General features: G+C 45.5%; 2 pseudogenes; one reads left to right on the top strand and one right to left on the bottom strand.

Moving 5' to 3' along the window:
- Positions 1-249: 249 nt before the first annotated feature.
- Positions 250-6645, bottom strand: LOC147428425 (uncharacterized; annotated as a pseudogene).
- Positions 6646-13796: 7151 nt separating this feature from the next.
- Positions 13797-14825, top strand: LOC147428424 (germin-like protein 1-1 pseudogene; annotated as a pseudogene).
- The last annotated feature ends 390 nt before the right edge of the window (positions 14826-15215 follow it).

Raw genomic sequence — 15215 nt, 5'->3', positions numbered from 1 at the left:
TATCATCTTCCTCCCCTACCTCTTCATCCTCACTTATGGGACTCAAGCTCCGAACACGCTGCTGCACAGATAGGTTATGTAAACCCGGGCAATGTTAGACAGTGTAGAGAGAGAGAGAGAGAGTCACATGGAGTTCGTAGCCTTGCCGTATCTTCTTCATTATAGGATCTTTCTTCATCTCTTGCACAAAATCAGCCTTTGGCATACAAGTTGCCACAATAAGTCAAGGAGAAACTCATCTTTGGTGCATCATACTTTCTTCTTGTTGATACAGTCCCACGCTTCCAAGCCCCTAATGAAGGACCTTGCTTGAATAGCCTTGCGACTCAACTTGTACTTGCGGTCCACATCTTCAAATTTCTATGTCGCACGTTGGAGAGGGGGAAAGGGGAACACACCCAGCACACAAAACAATGCCTCACTATAGCCCAGGGTATACACATCGCCCCAATCCACTAGAGTTTGCCTTCAAAACTCGACACTACCCGCAAGGAAACCACCAGTTGCACACAACCATACACACAAACGCCTTGCAATGCACTAGAGAGACCCAATCACTCCGCTCTTCTCAATTCACAACCTTGCACACACACACACAGACTCTCTCTATCTCTCTTTGCACAACAAACTTCGAGGGAGCACACACGCCCGAAAACACATGCATACAAGCAGAGAAGAGAAGGGGGAGGGGGAATGATTCCAAGGAGACAGCAATGAATGGCCTTCTTGCATATACAACCATGTACAATCAACCTGCACCCCTGTCAGCACAAACCTCGGCAAAAAACAATGGCTCAAAAGCCTACACAGACAAAAAACTCCAATGGCCCAAAGACCCCAATGGCAAAACTTCATCTGGCCATAAATTGCAATCCATAGATTTGATCTGCAATTTGAAAAGAGGGGTATTCTGCATAAATAAAGCACTACGCGTCTGTACCCTAACATCCACTCGGGCCACCTGTCCCCAATTGCCCTGTCTGGCAAGAATCTGCAACACACTGCACCTTCAAACTTCAATATCTTGGGCTCCGTAGCTCATTTTGATGAGCCATCTAGACGTGCTCCTTTAGCACTTCAAGTACTACATTCTTGGACCCAAAGACTGCACCCTGAATCTCCTTCATCTGCTTCCCAAATTAGCCCCTTCTGGAACCTTTTTTGGCCTATAAACCACATCAGCCATACATTTTTGTTATTACCTGTCAGTCCATGATCTTTCTAGCTGCTCCAATCCTTTGCCATGCTTCTGCTAGCCTGCACATATTTTCCCATGCCATCTTCTATGGTTGACACACTTTGGTTGTACCATCATTGCCCACCCCCTAGTTGAGCATTTATTCTCAACCAAAAAGGAGCTTTATTCCATTTCTAACTACAAAACTTGGCACACACTATGAGAAAACCAAAACCATATTTTACACAGTTTTATTATGCCTACTATCAAACCTTCAAGTGGGTTGCCCCACCCCCTACATCACATAGCTTCCGTCTGGAACAAACACCTGCCATTGGTGTCTTCCCTCCATCTGTAACTGCTCACCATAGTGCCGTACCCCTAGCACATAGAACTTCATGGGTGTATGTTGCCCATAACCTACCTTCAACACTCCATGCATACCTCAGAAAACAAGCATCCACTCCATACCAAGCATCACCAAGCATATCACCATCCAAAAAACATGTACCAGACACCAAGCTCGAACACATGTCTGACCCTCCCTCCCAACCAAATAAAGAGGAGACCTCAACCATAGACCCATGCATTTGTTGAACCATCCACCTCATAGTTGTATCCACCATCCTACTCATCAACCATAACTTACATACTTTCAATGGAAGCAAAGCCACTATATGGGATTCTTCTTTCTCCACCACTAGACTTGTCTGCTGCATTGGAATCTCCACTGTCTTTGGTAGCACAACCTCCTCTTTGGCCACACACTCAATTCTATCATCATTGAGCCCTTCCTCATCAATCGGCCCTTCAAGGTCGCTCAACACCGTCTGCTCATCAACTTCAACCACTTGTGCTTCAATCGCCTCTTCTACCACTGCATCATGCTCCTCCTGGGAAGAGAGAAACTCGTTCTCTACTGCTTCCACCTCGACTTACTCCATAGGCATGGCTACTTTATCTCTCCTAGAAAAATTCTGCACCTGTTGCACCACCATGGCACATTCCACCGCCACTTTCATCAGCACAACCATTAGCATGGCACACCACACCACCTTTACCTGCTTGCCATCAACTGTAGGCCTAGACTATTCCATTTGGTCTTGATCAAGCACATCAGCTTGCCTTGTTCCCTGCTCTTCTTGCACATGGTCTACTACCATATAATCAAACACATAACAAGGCAGCTTTACCTTTACCAGCTCAGGCTCATCAGACTCCGTCTCCTCACCATAGGATGTGGACTCATCCGCTCTATTCTCCTCGCTTGTCTCCCAGCAACTCGAGCTTGTATCTTCATCATCATGAGCATCACTTTCTCCCTCAGCTTCTAAACTCTCAGTATCTGCAATCTCATTGCATTCTGCTACCTTTTCATGCAACCCTTCCACAAGAACAGGCTTTACCTCTTCAATCTGCACTGGAACCTCAACACTTGTCACTGCTTTTGCATCCTTGTTCACTTCAACATGGAGCTTCTCCTTGTTGACAAGCTCATTCCCCCTTGGCACATGCACTTCACAAACCAAAAATCTCCAAGGAATATAACCAATAGTAGGCCTTACCTCAACAGGCTCTGCACTTCAAACATTTGGAACCACGGAGCAAAGAACACTTTGCAACCTCCGCAGTAGGCATGTAATATGTTGGCTTCAACACGCCCAATTCCAGCGGGCCACTTCACCTTTTTGCTCATCCTCTTGGCCAGATAGACCATTTCTTCATAGGTATCAACACCGTCCTCCACCTTTTCTCTAATCCTTGAATGCAAGCACTCTAGCAGCTTTGACAACTTCAAATACTAGTTGCTTTTGGAAACCTCTAACTGCTTCCAACAGGCTTCAAACTGCTTCCTCAATGGGGGCACCAGAAGATGGAGAGGGGGAAAGGGGAACACACCTAGCGCACAGCACAATGCCTCACTATAGCCCAGGATATACACAACACCCCAATCCACTAGAGTTCACCTTCAAAACTTGACACTACCCGCAAGCAAACCATCGCTTGCACACAATCATATGCACATGCGCCTTTCAATGCACCAAGCAGACCCCGGCTTTGCTCTGCTCAATTCACAGCCTTCCACACGCACACATACTCTCTCTATCTCTCTTTTCATGAAAGACTTTGGGGGGGGCACACACACCCGGAACCACACGCACATAAGCAGAGAAGAGAAGGCCAGGGGAAGGGGGAATGACACCAAGAGACAACAATGAATGGATTTCTTGCATATACAACCGTCTACAATCAACACCATGCCGGCACAAACCTCAGAAAAACCTTCAACAACATAGAAGCCCCAATGGCAAAAAGGCCCTATGGCCCAAAGACCCCAATGGCAAAAGAATAATGGCAAAAGAGCCCCAAAAATATTATGTTTACATTCTTTTATAGGGAGACCTAAACCCAAAAAATAAAATGAGGTGAGCTCTCTTGCTCGTGCAATTCTCTTTGAGGTCCTTTTGGAAATTCCTTGCATTGATTGCACTTGGCACATTTCTTTTTTTGGAAACCCCTGCATGGTGTACACTCCTTGGTCTTTTGTCCACCCAACTCGGTCCTTGCTTACCACTTTACCTTTTTGCTCTTCATCTTGGCTAGATAGACCATGTCTTCATAGGTATCCGCACCATCTTCGACCTTCTCTCTAACCCTGAGATGCAAGCACTCTAAGAGCTTTGATAGCTTCAAGTATTGGTTGCTTTTGACCCCAGTAGCAACCTCTAACTACTTCCAACAGGCTTCAAACTCCTCAATGAAAATAAAGAAATCCTTATTCACATTCTAGCTTACCGCCAGTCTTACACCAACTTCTTCTGCCGTAATTACCTCTCAAAACTGCTCCAGAGAGTAACTTTGCAATCTTTTCCATGATCCCCGATCACTGCTCTTTAAACCATCGAACCACACCTTGGCTCATCCTTGCATCAACAGTGGCATCGTCTGTAGCTTTTTTGCATCCGTCAACATACGCATCGATAGTAGCCATAACTCAAAATCTATGAACCAATCCTCAAGATCTTCAGTGCCCGTAAATATGGGGCCAAAACTTGGCTCCACCATCTTGGTCAGCTTTAAATTCGACCATTGAACACCTCGACCCTCAGCCAACCGCTTTGTCGGCTAAAAAACACCACTTCAAACCTCAAATTTGAGCATCAGACAGCTCCTCAGCGGGGGCACCAGAAGATGGAGAGGGGGAAAGGGGAACACATCCAACACACAAAACAATGCCTCACTATAGCCCAATGTATACACAACGCCCCAATCCACTAGAGTTCACCTTCAAAATTCGACACTACCCGCAAGCAAACCATCGCTTGCAAAGAACCATACACACACACACGCCTTGCAATGCACCAGACAGACCCAATCACTCCGCTTTTCTCAATTCACATCCTTCCACACGCACACAGCCTCTCTCTATCTCTCTTTGCACGACAAACTTCGGGGGGGACACACACGCGGACACACGCACACAAGCAAAGAAGAGAAGGGGGAAGGGGGAATGAGGCCAAGGAGACAACAATGAATGGCCTTCTTTCATATACAACCATGTACAATCAACCTACACCCCTTCTGGCACAAACCTCGGCAAAAAATAATGGCTCAAAAGCCTACACTGGCAAAAAACTCCAATGGCCCTGAGACCCCAATGGCAAAACTTCAACTGGCGATAAACTACAATACGTAGCTCTGATCTGCAATTTGAAAAGACGGGTAGGCTTCAAAAATCAAGCACTACCCTGCTAGACCCTGACATCCACTCGGGCCACCTGTTCCTAGCTGCCTTGTCTGGAAAGAATCTACAACACACTGCACCTTCAAACTTCAATATCTTGGGCTCCGTTGCGCTCGGTTTGATGAGACGTCTAGACCTACTCCTTCAACACTTCAAGCTCTACATTCTTGGACCCAAAGACTGCACCTTGAATCTCCTTCACCACCTGTCATCCCAGGATCTTTCTAGTTGCTCCAGTCGTTCGCCCCCAGGGAGGTCACCTAATAAAAATGTAACCTATCACGTGAGTTCAACAGAAGGGTATTTAAAGTTCTTGAAACTTACAGAAATATATATACATAAGGGCATTATTTTTTCAAATTTGAAAAAACCTTACAGATTTTAAAAGAAAAGGGTACATTATATTCCTAACAAAATTCACAAATAAGGGGTTTTACAAACATGTCTTGAACGCACGAGATATAGTAGTTTTACACATAGTGAACCCCCCGAGCCTTCGCCATGCTTCTGCTAGCCTGCACATATCTTCCCATGCCATCTTCTATGGTCGACACAATTTGGTTGTACCAACGTAACCTATCTCTTTGTGTAGACTTTGGAATGGGGTTTAAAGAAGCAGTAGTCACCCTCCCTCCCACTGTATGTGGAATCTCTACCCTTAGTCCATGTTGCTTATGAAGGAAGTCCACCGTACCATACGTTTCCGCCTGTCCATCCATGTGTTTCTACTTGGGCAAGCTGGATATGCTCGGCACATTCGGACGAGCTTCCCATCAACATAAAGCTCTGCATATGGCTGGGATGACTTCAATGAGTCGGATCTCCGCACCTGTATAAAAGAACATACTTGCATAACTTTAGAAATGGTAGGCAACCCTTGTTAACCCAAACATAAACCCGGGCATGCCTGAGACTGAATGTAGACCCGGGTTAGAGAGGGACTCATAGGACCGATGCTCAATTCTTGAGAGGTTCTAGCCTTTGCTCGCTTGGATCTAGACCCCAAACCGGTCCCTTCTACTTCAAGAAGATTTCTCTTACTACCTTTGGCTTCTTTTTCATTGGCAATTGTAGCATTTGTCTTGAGCTTCTCCTACAGTTGAAGCTTTCCCTTCTCCTTTTCACTGGCCACCTTGGGTTGTTTCTCTACCTCACGACCCTTCAAGTGGATAGTTGAGGGCTTTTGAACCACATTTGAACCTTTCTCCTTGGGCTTCACAAGAGCCTTCTTTTCTTCAAAACGCTTCATTGGGACCTTCTCCTTGGGTTTCACAAGGGGCCTCTTTGCATCAGAACCCTTTGTTTGGACCTTTTGTTTGGGCTTCACAACAAGCAGCCTCTTCTCATCCGCACTAATGTCTTGATGTCGTCTAGATTTTCCATCTAGGCCTTCATCAACCTTTGGGTTTAACCTCTACCCACAAATAAAACCTTTGTATCAACCCACCTTATAAACAGAAGCCATGAAATGCAACCTTTTAGCACCACGGACTTGACAAATAAACTTGGCCAATCCCGGCATGGCATGAAAACTTGGGCAAGCCCGATGTGCAAACATGGGCACAACATGTAAACCCAAGCAAGCCGGAGTTGGAGAAGGTGAAAATACTTGCATCCCTCCATTTGTCGCCAACTCCACAACAACGGGATCCTCATGCGGCATTTGAGACCCGTCCCCATCCAAAGGTATGGTTGTCTTCTTGCCCTTCTCAACACACTACATAAAGAGCAACAATTAGAGCGCACCCCAATGGCCATGATTAGGCATAAACCTAGACATACCTACATTTTCTTGGAAGTGGCCTCGTGAAATACTTGGGACTCTGTTTCTTTCTCCTTCTCAACACCCTACAATAAACAAAAACAGATTTCAGCGAGCACTCCCATGGCCATGCCTCTGTGCAGTGTAAACCCGAACATACCTGATTTTGGTGGACAGTGGCTTTGATGGGACCACCCTTTGCGTTCCTTGTCGTGTTTCCACCCGCCATGTGCAATGGCACTCAGCCTTTGATGCCTGCTCCCACCCCTTGGCCTTGCCTTGTGTCCTTCTTGTAACGATACCGTAAGCAGCCCCCCCCCCCCCCCCCCCCGAGACGAGCTAGCAAGTGCCTTAGAGAGGGTCCCTCAAAAAAAGCGAGACTAAATGCTGGCAATGACCAACCTCAAGCACCATCTCCGAGGGTACAAGGTACTAACCTTGAGGATCTAGTACCCATCCCTTCCATGCCCTAATGATGTCCAAACACATGGATGTGGACAACCTTGTCAACCCCACATCGTCCACCGTGGCCTGCCTTGTCACCCTGCCACGTCGGCACTCCGCAACCCCTCGACAAGCCTGGGTTTACGTCTTGCAGTGGGAAACCCCGCCCCCGCACTACCATGTGACTTTCCACATGTGCAACGTTAGGTGTACATTTTCTTCATTTCCAAGTTCTAGGAATTGAATACATTTTAGGCTAGTTGCACTACATACCATGAACAACACTTGTGTGGGATGGGTTGAAATATGTCAAGGGTTGGCTTAAACAAGATCTTGAGGTTTCGTTGGTGACAACATCACATGCGTGTGTCATGGATGCTTGAGAGTCAGTTACGCTTATGATATCACCTGCATCATCGCTTGCATCATCGCTGATGTCATCGCCTGCATCATCCCCTGCATCGTCACTAGAGGATTCTAGACTCAGGTTCTAAAAGTATCAAGGAGATTTTAGAAGTTTCTAAAATCTTGGAGAAGATTTTGAAAGAATCTAGAAGTTTGTGGAAAGCTCTAGAAAGTTGAAGAAGGATCTAGAAGGTTCCAGAAGAACTAGAAGGATTAAGAAGGTTCTAGAATATTCCAACCTCCTTGAGAAGAACCTAGAAAGTTTTAACCTCCTCAAGTAACCTCCTCAAGCACTAGTATAAATAGGGGTCTTGGGACACAAGCCCCTCAATCTTGCCAAACTGTTATGAGCGTGTATAGTGCTAGAAGAGAGCAAGATGAGGCACTCACAATGTACAAGAACTTGGGACTTGATGATAAGATTAATCTTGATTACAAAACTTAATACTTTATTAAGAGGGCTAGATACATGACTTGAGTAGACTCGACAAGGCTTGATTGCAAGGACAAGACTTGAACATAAGACAAGAACTAGAAGAGGGTTTTCCTCATAGGAGCCTCACAACTGGTGGCTACACACCTCAATAGGACCATGAATCAAGAGCCATTGAAAATTGATTCAATACGGTTTCAACCTCTCTTAGCCCAAGAGAAGCAAAGGTGACACATTAAGGGCTTATGTATGTATTGTGGAGATCAGGGGCACATTGTTCAACAGTGTTCAAGGAAGTGAAGGATGAAGGTTTGTAGTGCAACAGCCTCAACGTGTTCAAAAAACTTGGACGTCCAACCTCAATAGAGCACCGACCGATTGGAAAAAAGACATTCAAAAGAAGGTCTCTTTCTTCCCGCTGATTCCACTTCAAGTTTTATGCTACCAGTCAAAATCCATATGCCAGGTAGGCACATGGATTGTGAAGCATTACTAGATTCAGGCGCAACGGTGTGCTTCATGGACAAAGAATTTGCAAAAATACAAGGCATACCACTTGTGGAGAAGTCTAATCCAACATCTGTAGAAGTCATTGATGATCGTCCTGTCGCTTTACGGGATGTCACTGTATGAGACTTGCCCCATAGAAGTAACATCAAAGGAGCATGTTTCAAGAAAAGCGTTCAATGTCATACAAAGCCCAAGTAGTCCAATTTTTATTGGGATATCGTGACTTGAATTACATAATCCTAGCATCAATTGGAGGGCTTGGAAAATTGAACCACAAAAAGTCCAAAAGAAGAAGGTAAGGCATAATAGGCATATATATCTTCGAGCCAAGGTCTTGATGCGTGCGGCCAAAAAGCATCCACTTTTCTTGATATTCGCAACACCAACCGGCATGTCAATAGAAAAAATCATGGAGAAATTGCCACATCAATATCAAGATTACAATGATGTTTTTGAGAAGAAGTATGCAGACCTCTTATCGAAGCATCAACCCTATGATTGTGCTATAGATCTTTAGGAGGGAACCCAACCCCCTTTTGGCCCAATATACAAGCTATCTCAAGATGAATTGGTAGAATTAAAAAATAATATTGATGAGAATCTTGCTAAGGGGTTCATACTGCATTGAAAATCCCAAGCAGGAGCTCCAATACTCTTTGTAAAAAAGGAGGACAAAACTCTCCGGATATGCTTGGATTATAGGGCCCTAAACAAGATCACCATCACAAGAATCGCTATCCCCTTCCCTTGATCCTAGAGCTTCTTGAGCACCTTGGCAAGGCAAGAATATTTACCAAAATAGACCTTCGTGGTGCTTACAACCTAGTGAGGATCAAAGAATGTGATGAATGGAAGACATCCTTTCGCACAAGGTATGGCCACTTTGAATATACCGTCATGCCATTTGGTCTCACAAATGCCCCAACAGTTTTTCAACATTTAATGAACGACATCTTTCGGGATTATTTGGATTATTTATACTTGGATGATATGTTGATATTTTCCAAGAATCAAGAAGAGCATGAGCACCATGTACAGTTAGTGCTTGAAAACCTTCGTGCATCAGGGTTATATGCAAAGTTGGAGAAGTGTTCTTTTCATCAATCTAAGGTGGAATTTCTTAGTCATGTTATCTCTAAAAGGGAATATCCATGGATCCAAATAAGGTTCAAACCATCCTTTATTGGGAGACACCCACCTCGATAAGAGATATCCAATGTTTCCTTGGATTTGAAAATTCCTATCGTATCTTTATCCAGGGATACTCCAAGGTGGTTACAACACTTACAAGGTTGACAAGCCATAATAAGTTTGTTTGGGACTCAAAGCCACTGGAGCTTTTTAGACTCTCAAGCAAGTTTTCACGACTGCACCCATTCTAATTCATGTGGATCCTACAAAGCCTGTCATCCTAGAAATAGACGCTTCAGATTTTCCCCTTGGCGCTATTCTATCCCAAGTAGATGAGGATGATTGAGTACATCTTGTGGCTTTTCATTCCAGCAAGTTCTCAGCTGCAGAAATCAATTATGAAATCCATGACAAAGAGCTCTTAGCAATCATCGACTCCTTCGATACTTGGCGTCGCCTACTTGAAGGAGCTCCTCATAAGATCATTGTCTATACAAATCACAAGAATTTGGAATACTTCATGGCATCCCGCGGTCTTGAATCGTCGCCAAGCCAAGTAGAGTGGTATCCTATCAAGGTTGATTTTCTTATCTCTTATAGGCCTGGCCATCAACAAGGTAAGCCAGATGCCTTATCAAGAAGATCCTACCTTGCACCTAGAGAAAGCGATGCAGCATTTGATCAACAACAGTCAGTGATTTTGAAACCTGAGCTGCTTAAGCTAAATGCTACCATAAGCCAAGCTCCTAAAGATTCTAATTTTCTTTCTAAGGTGAAGAAGCAAACTGGCAAGGACCCACTTGCCCAGAATATTAGATAACAACTACAAGGACAAGGGGTCTTCTCTATATTTCACCACGACCAAAATGCTTGGAGGTACTGCAACAGAGGCATAATCTTCCCTCATCGGGGCATTTTGGGGTTAATAAGACAATTGAGCTTCTACCCCGTGACTTTTGGTAGCCTCAAATGTGGAAGCTTGTCAAGGAGTATGTAGGCACTTGTGACACTTGCAATAGATCAAAGGCCCCTCGTCATCATCCTCATGGGTTACTCTAGCCCTTGCACATTCCAAGCAAGCCCTGGTCATCCATCTCCATGGTTACCAAGGATTTGACTCCATTTTAGTGGTCGTGGATCGGTTTACAAGGATGGCACACTTCATTCCAACCACTAAAGCCATCGCCAGAGAAGGTACGACCAAACTCTTTCTACAACATATCTATCATTATCACGGATTACCGGATGACATAGTTTGAGATCGAGGCCCACAATTCATCTCTAGCTTCTAGAAAAGCTTATTCAAGCTACTCACAGTGCAAATCAACCTGTCCTCAACCAATCACCCACAAAGTGATGGAGAAACAGAGAGAGTGAATCAAGTTTTGGAACAGTATCTCTGTTGTACAAACAATTATCACTAGGATAATTGGGTCGAGCTCCTACCGCTAGCAGAATTCTCCTACAATAATAGTTTTCATGCCTCTACCCGTCACACTCCATTCTTTGCTAATTATGGTCACCATCCCAAAAAGGATATCCACACGCACCATCAGGTCAAGAATCCAACTACTGTTAATCTTGCACAACAATTGTCTGCAATTCACAACGAACTTAGTATTTATATCAAAGAAGGTCGATCCATGTATAAGGAAAGTGTAAATCTCTACATCGCATGCAGCATCCAAAATACAAAGAGGGGGATCAAGTGTGGCTCCTTCGGTGTGATCTGCGTTCATCTCGTCCCTGTCCAAAGCTAGATTATCGAAGGCTTGGCCCGTTTAAGATCATCCGTCAAGTCAATCCAGTCACCTATCGACTCCATTTGCCCTCATCCATGAAAATCCATCCAGTCTTTCATGTCTTAGTCCTAGAACCTTGTCACACATTTAACATCCCAGGAAGATCCCTACAACCACATCCTCCGGTTGAGATTCAAGGACATGATGAATATGAGGTCGAGAAAGTCCTAGATTCTCAAGTTTTGTGTGGCAGGTTACAGTAATTAGTGCATTGGAAAGGCTATGATGTCAGTGAACAAACCTGGAAATCAACACACAATATTCAGCATGCACCTCTCAAAGTCCAAGAGTTCCATCAACAACATCCATGGAAGCCCCAGTCAAGGAACACCACCTCTCCTCGTGAAAATCGTCGCTAGAGAAGGGGGTAATGTCATGGATGCTTGAGAGTCAGTCGCTTATGACATCACCTACAATATCGCTGATGTCATCGCTTGTGTCATAGCCTACATCATCGCATGCATCATCACTAGAAGACTCTAGAAGAATCTACAAGGATCTAGAAGATTCTAAAACGTTCTAAAAGTACTAAAGAGATTCTAGAAATTTCTAGAAGCTTGGAGAAGATTTTGAAAGAATCTAGAAGTTTGTGGAAAGCTCTAGAAATTGGAAGAAGGATCTAGAAGGTTCTAGAAGAACTAGAAGGATCAAGAAGGTTCTAGAATATTTGAACCCCCTCGAGAAGAACTTAGAAGTTTCTAACCTCCTCAAGCACTAGTATAAATAGGGGTCTTGGGCCACAAGCCCCTTAGTCTTGCCAACACTAGTTGTGAGGCTCCTATGAGGAAAGCCCTCTTCTACTTCTTGTCTTATGTTCAAGTCTTGCATGTCCTTGCAATCAAGCCTTGTCTTCTACTCAAGTCATGTAATCCAAGCCTTGTATCTAGCTCTCTTAATAAATTATTAAGTCTTGTAATCAAGATTAAGTTTATCCTTAAGTTCCAAGTTCTTGTACATTGTGAGCGCATCCTCTTGCTCTCTTCTAGCTCTATACGCGCTCATAACAGTGTGCACCTTGGTGCAAAGGCCTCTCTGAAAACGAGCAAGACTCTCGAGGCAGGACTCTAGTATAAATTATTGCACCTTGTGCCTTATGACAGTAATCACATATGCCAAAGTCAAAGGGAATGTGGATTTATGGTACCATTTATCATTGATTGAAATCCTTTTATGTTCTGTTTGTGGCAGTGTGATTGTTTTCTGGGTGTACTGGATCTGAACGGTGATGCAATTCACATGTCCTTCCGTTGTCTTTGTTATGTCTATGATTATACATAATGCATCGTTCGCTGTCTCGATTATCAAGCCTATGTTCTTAGTTGTCATGAAGCGGGTGCCAAGCGCAATAGAGGTAAAGGCGCATTTGCACGCCAAGCTGGAGGGGGTAAAACACGCGTCAGCTGCTTTGGAAGTTTTCATCTGCAAAAGATCTATTACAACCTGCCATGGTGTCGTGTAGCTCCCAAACAAGGACCTCTTGGGCTAACTCTGCCAAAAACGGCAGAGTCGGTATTGCCAAAGCTTCGTTGGTCAAGTGGTGACAAAACAGTTGAGTGCAACTTTACCCCTGCCCTCCCTCGTCACTATATGGCACGGCTCTGACCAGGGGGGATCTAGGGCCCAAATTTGGGGACGCGAGGCGGCTTTGATCTCGACCGTCGGATCACGTAGTAAACTGGGGGTGAACTCGGGGCAAAAATGGCGTTCTGAGTTCACTCCTAGTTCACCCCCCTAGTTCACCCCTAGTTCATTTGCCTCGTGGGATGTGGATTGAACATGGGACGTCTTGGTTGCCACACAAATGCCCTACCACAATGCTAGCGCGCGTCGCTGTCCACGTTGTCATGGCACATGATCATACGCTAGTTTAGACGCCCCTAGTTTATCCTTAGTTCACCCCCAGTTCACCCACCCCTAGTTCACTGCGTGATCCGACGGCTGAGATTAAAGCCGCCTCGCGCCCCCAAATTTGGGCCCTAGATCCCCTCTGACCCAGAGCCGTGCCATATAGTGACGAGGCCTGCCCTCCCTTCTGTGCGAATGTGCCCTAAGCTCGTTGAACTTTGGATCTAGATTTCTTGGGATTGTTCATACGACGTTAAAAGTTCTCTCCTCTCTCTCTCTCTCTCTCATCCAGAAGCAAAAGATTCTTCGATTATCCCCGTCCAGAATATTTTTACCATGCTCAGAGGGTAGAACGCTTGCCGCATGGTCAGGGAGAGTCGTACGCAATTGTCTTCTGGGCAGCTACAAATCCAGCCCGTGAAATTAGACAGGCCGGCATGGGACGTACAGAGGGGCAAAAAGGCTGATCGGGAGAATGAGACACACACACACACACACACAACACAGTTACACGCACTTATATAAGCTGCAGTCGGCTCGCGCTACTTCTCACCATCGCGCCGTTGCTTGCAGCGAGCTGTAGAGCAGTCCCTTAGCCGGCATAGCTATGCTCTAGTGCCGTGAGATTCATTGCGCATTCGCTCATCGCATTAGGCAGTAGCTAATTAGCTGCAGCTACAGAAATGGAGAGGCCGGCAACGCTAGTCTTCTTAAGCTGCCTTTTGCTGGTACTAGTAGCTATGGCGTCCCCTGCACTGGCTGCTGACGCGGACCCAATTCTGGACTTCTGTGTAGCGGACCTGACCAACACAAACCTCTTCCTCAACGGGCTGCCCTGCAAGAACCCAGCCACGGTCACCTCGGCGGACTTCAAGTCGATGGCGTTCAAGGGCACGGGAAACACCTCTAACCCGCTGGGCATCGCCATTGGCTTCGCTGCGGCGGGGGCCACCTTCCCGGCCCTCAACACCCAGGGCTTAACTCTGGTTAAGATTGACTATTCCAAGACGGGCGGCTTTGTCCCCCCTCATGTCCATCCCCGCGCCTCCGAGGTCATCGTGGTCCACCAAGGGGCCGTTCTCGTGGGCTTTGTTGACACTAGTGGCAACTACTTCTCGGCCACCCTCTATCCCGGTGACCTCTTCGTTTTTCCACGCGGCCTCGTCCACTTCCAACTCGGCCTCAACTCCTCCTGCCCCTCCCTCTCTTTCTCCTCCCTCAACTCCCAAAACCCCGGCCTCTCTCTCATTGCCCCTGCTCTCTTCGCCTCCACCCCGGGCATCCCCATCGTCGTCCTCGAGAAGTCCTTTGCCATCACTGAGGCCCAAGTGAATGCTATCAAAATGGCCTTTGGTGGCCACTAATTGCTCGCCTTGATTCGCCCAATGCCTTCTCATCATCATAGCTCTTGGTTTTGTCTTTTTATCATTTGAAACCTTAGTCTCTTGTCTCGTCTAAAGCAAAGAACATGTACCCAGAATGTACGCCCTTTTCATGATGTCCATTACAATAGTTTCCAAATTTGCTACAAGTGATCAAGAGCTTGCTTTATAAGAATTTGTTTTTCGCCAGCCCGAGGGCAATGCTCTAATCTGTATATTAACGGTTTGGTAGGGCAAAAACTGACTTCATGCATGCTATCAATATCGAATATGTGTAGTAGCTTGTCTGTCCCGCTCTTGGCAAGCAACACGAGGCTTATAGCATGCTTCTACTCCTGAGTAATAGATCTTGACTTCAAGACTCTTCGAATACATAGAGGTCTCTTGAGATTGCTCCTACAACTTATAAGTTCAAGTGCCTCCTCCCCTCAACCTCAAGACTCAAAAAGCCAAGACGATCACCACTCCGCTTGCGTGTGGGGTCCATAGTGTTTTTAAAGTAAAATCCAAAAGATTTTGACTTGGTGAGGCTTGTGAGAGAGTCTTGTTGAAGGAGTTGAAAAAGGAAGCCCGTTGGAC

The sequence above is a fragment of the Adiantum capillus-veneris genome, chromosome 23, assembly GCF_014529385.1.
Source record: "Adiantum capillus-veneris isolate H3 chromosome 23, ASM1452938v2, whole genome shotgun sequence".
NCBI classification, from domain to species: domain Eukaryota; kingdom Viridiplantae; phylum Streptophyta; class Polypodiopsida; order Polypodiales; family Pteridaceae; genus Adiantum; species Adiantum capillus-veneris.
Note: the sequence above shows the minus strand (reverse complement) of the source record. Positions and strands in the feature narration are given on the sequence as shown.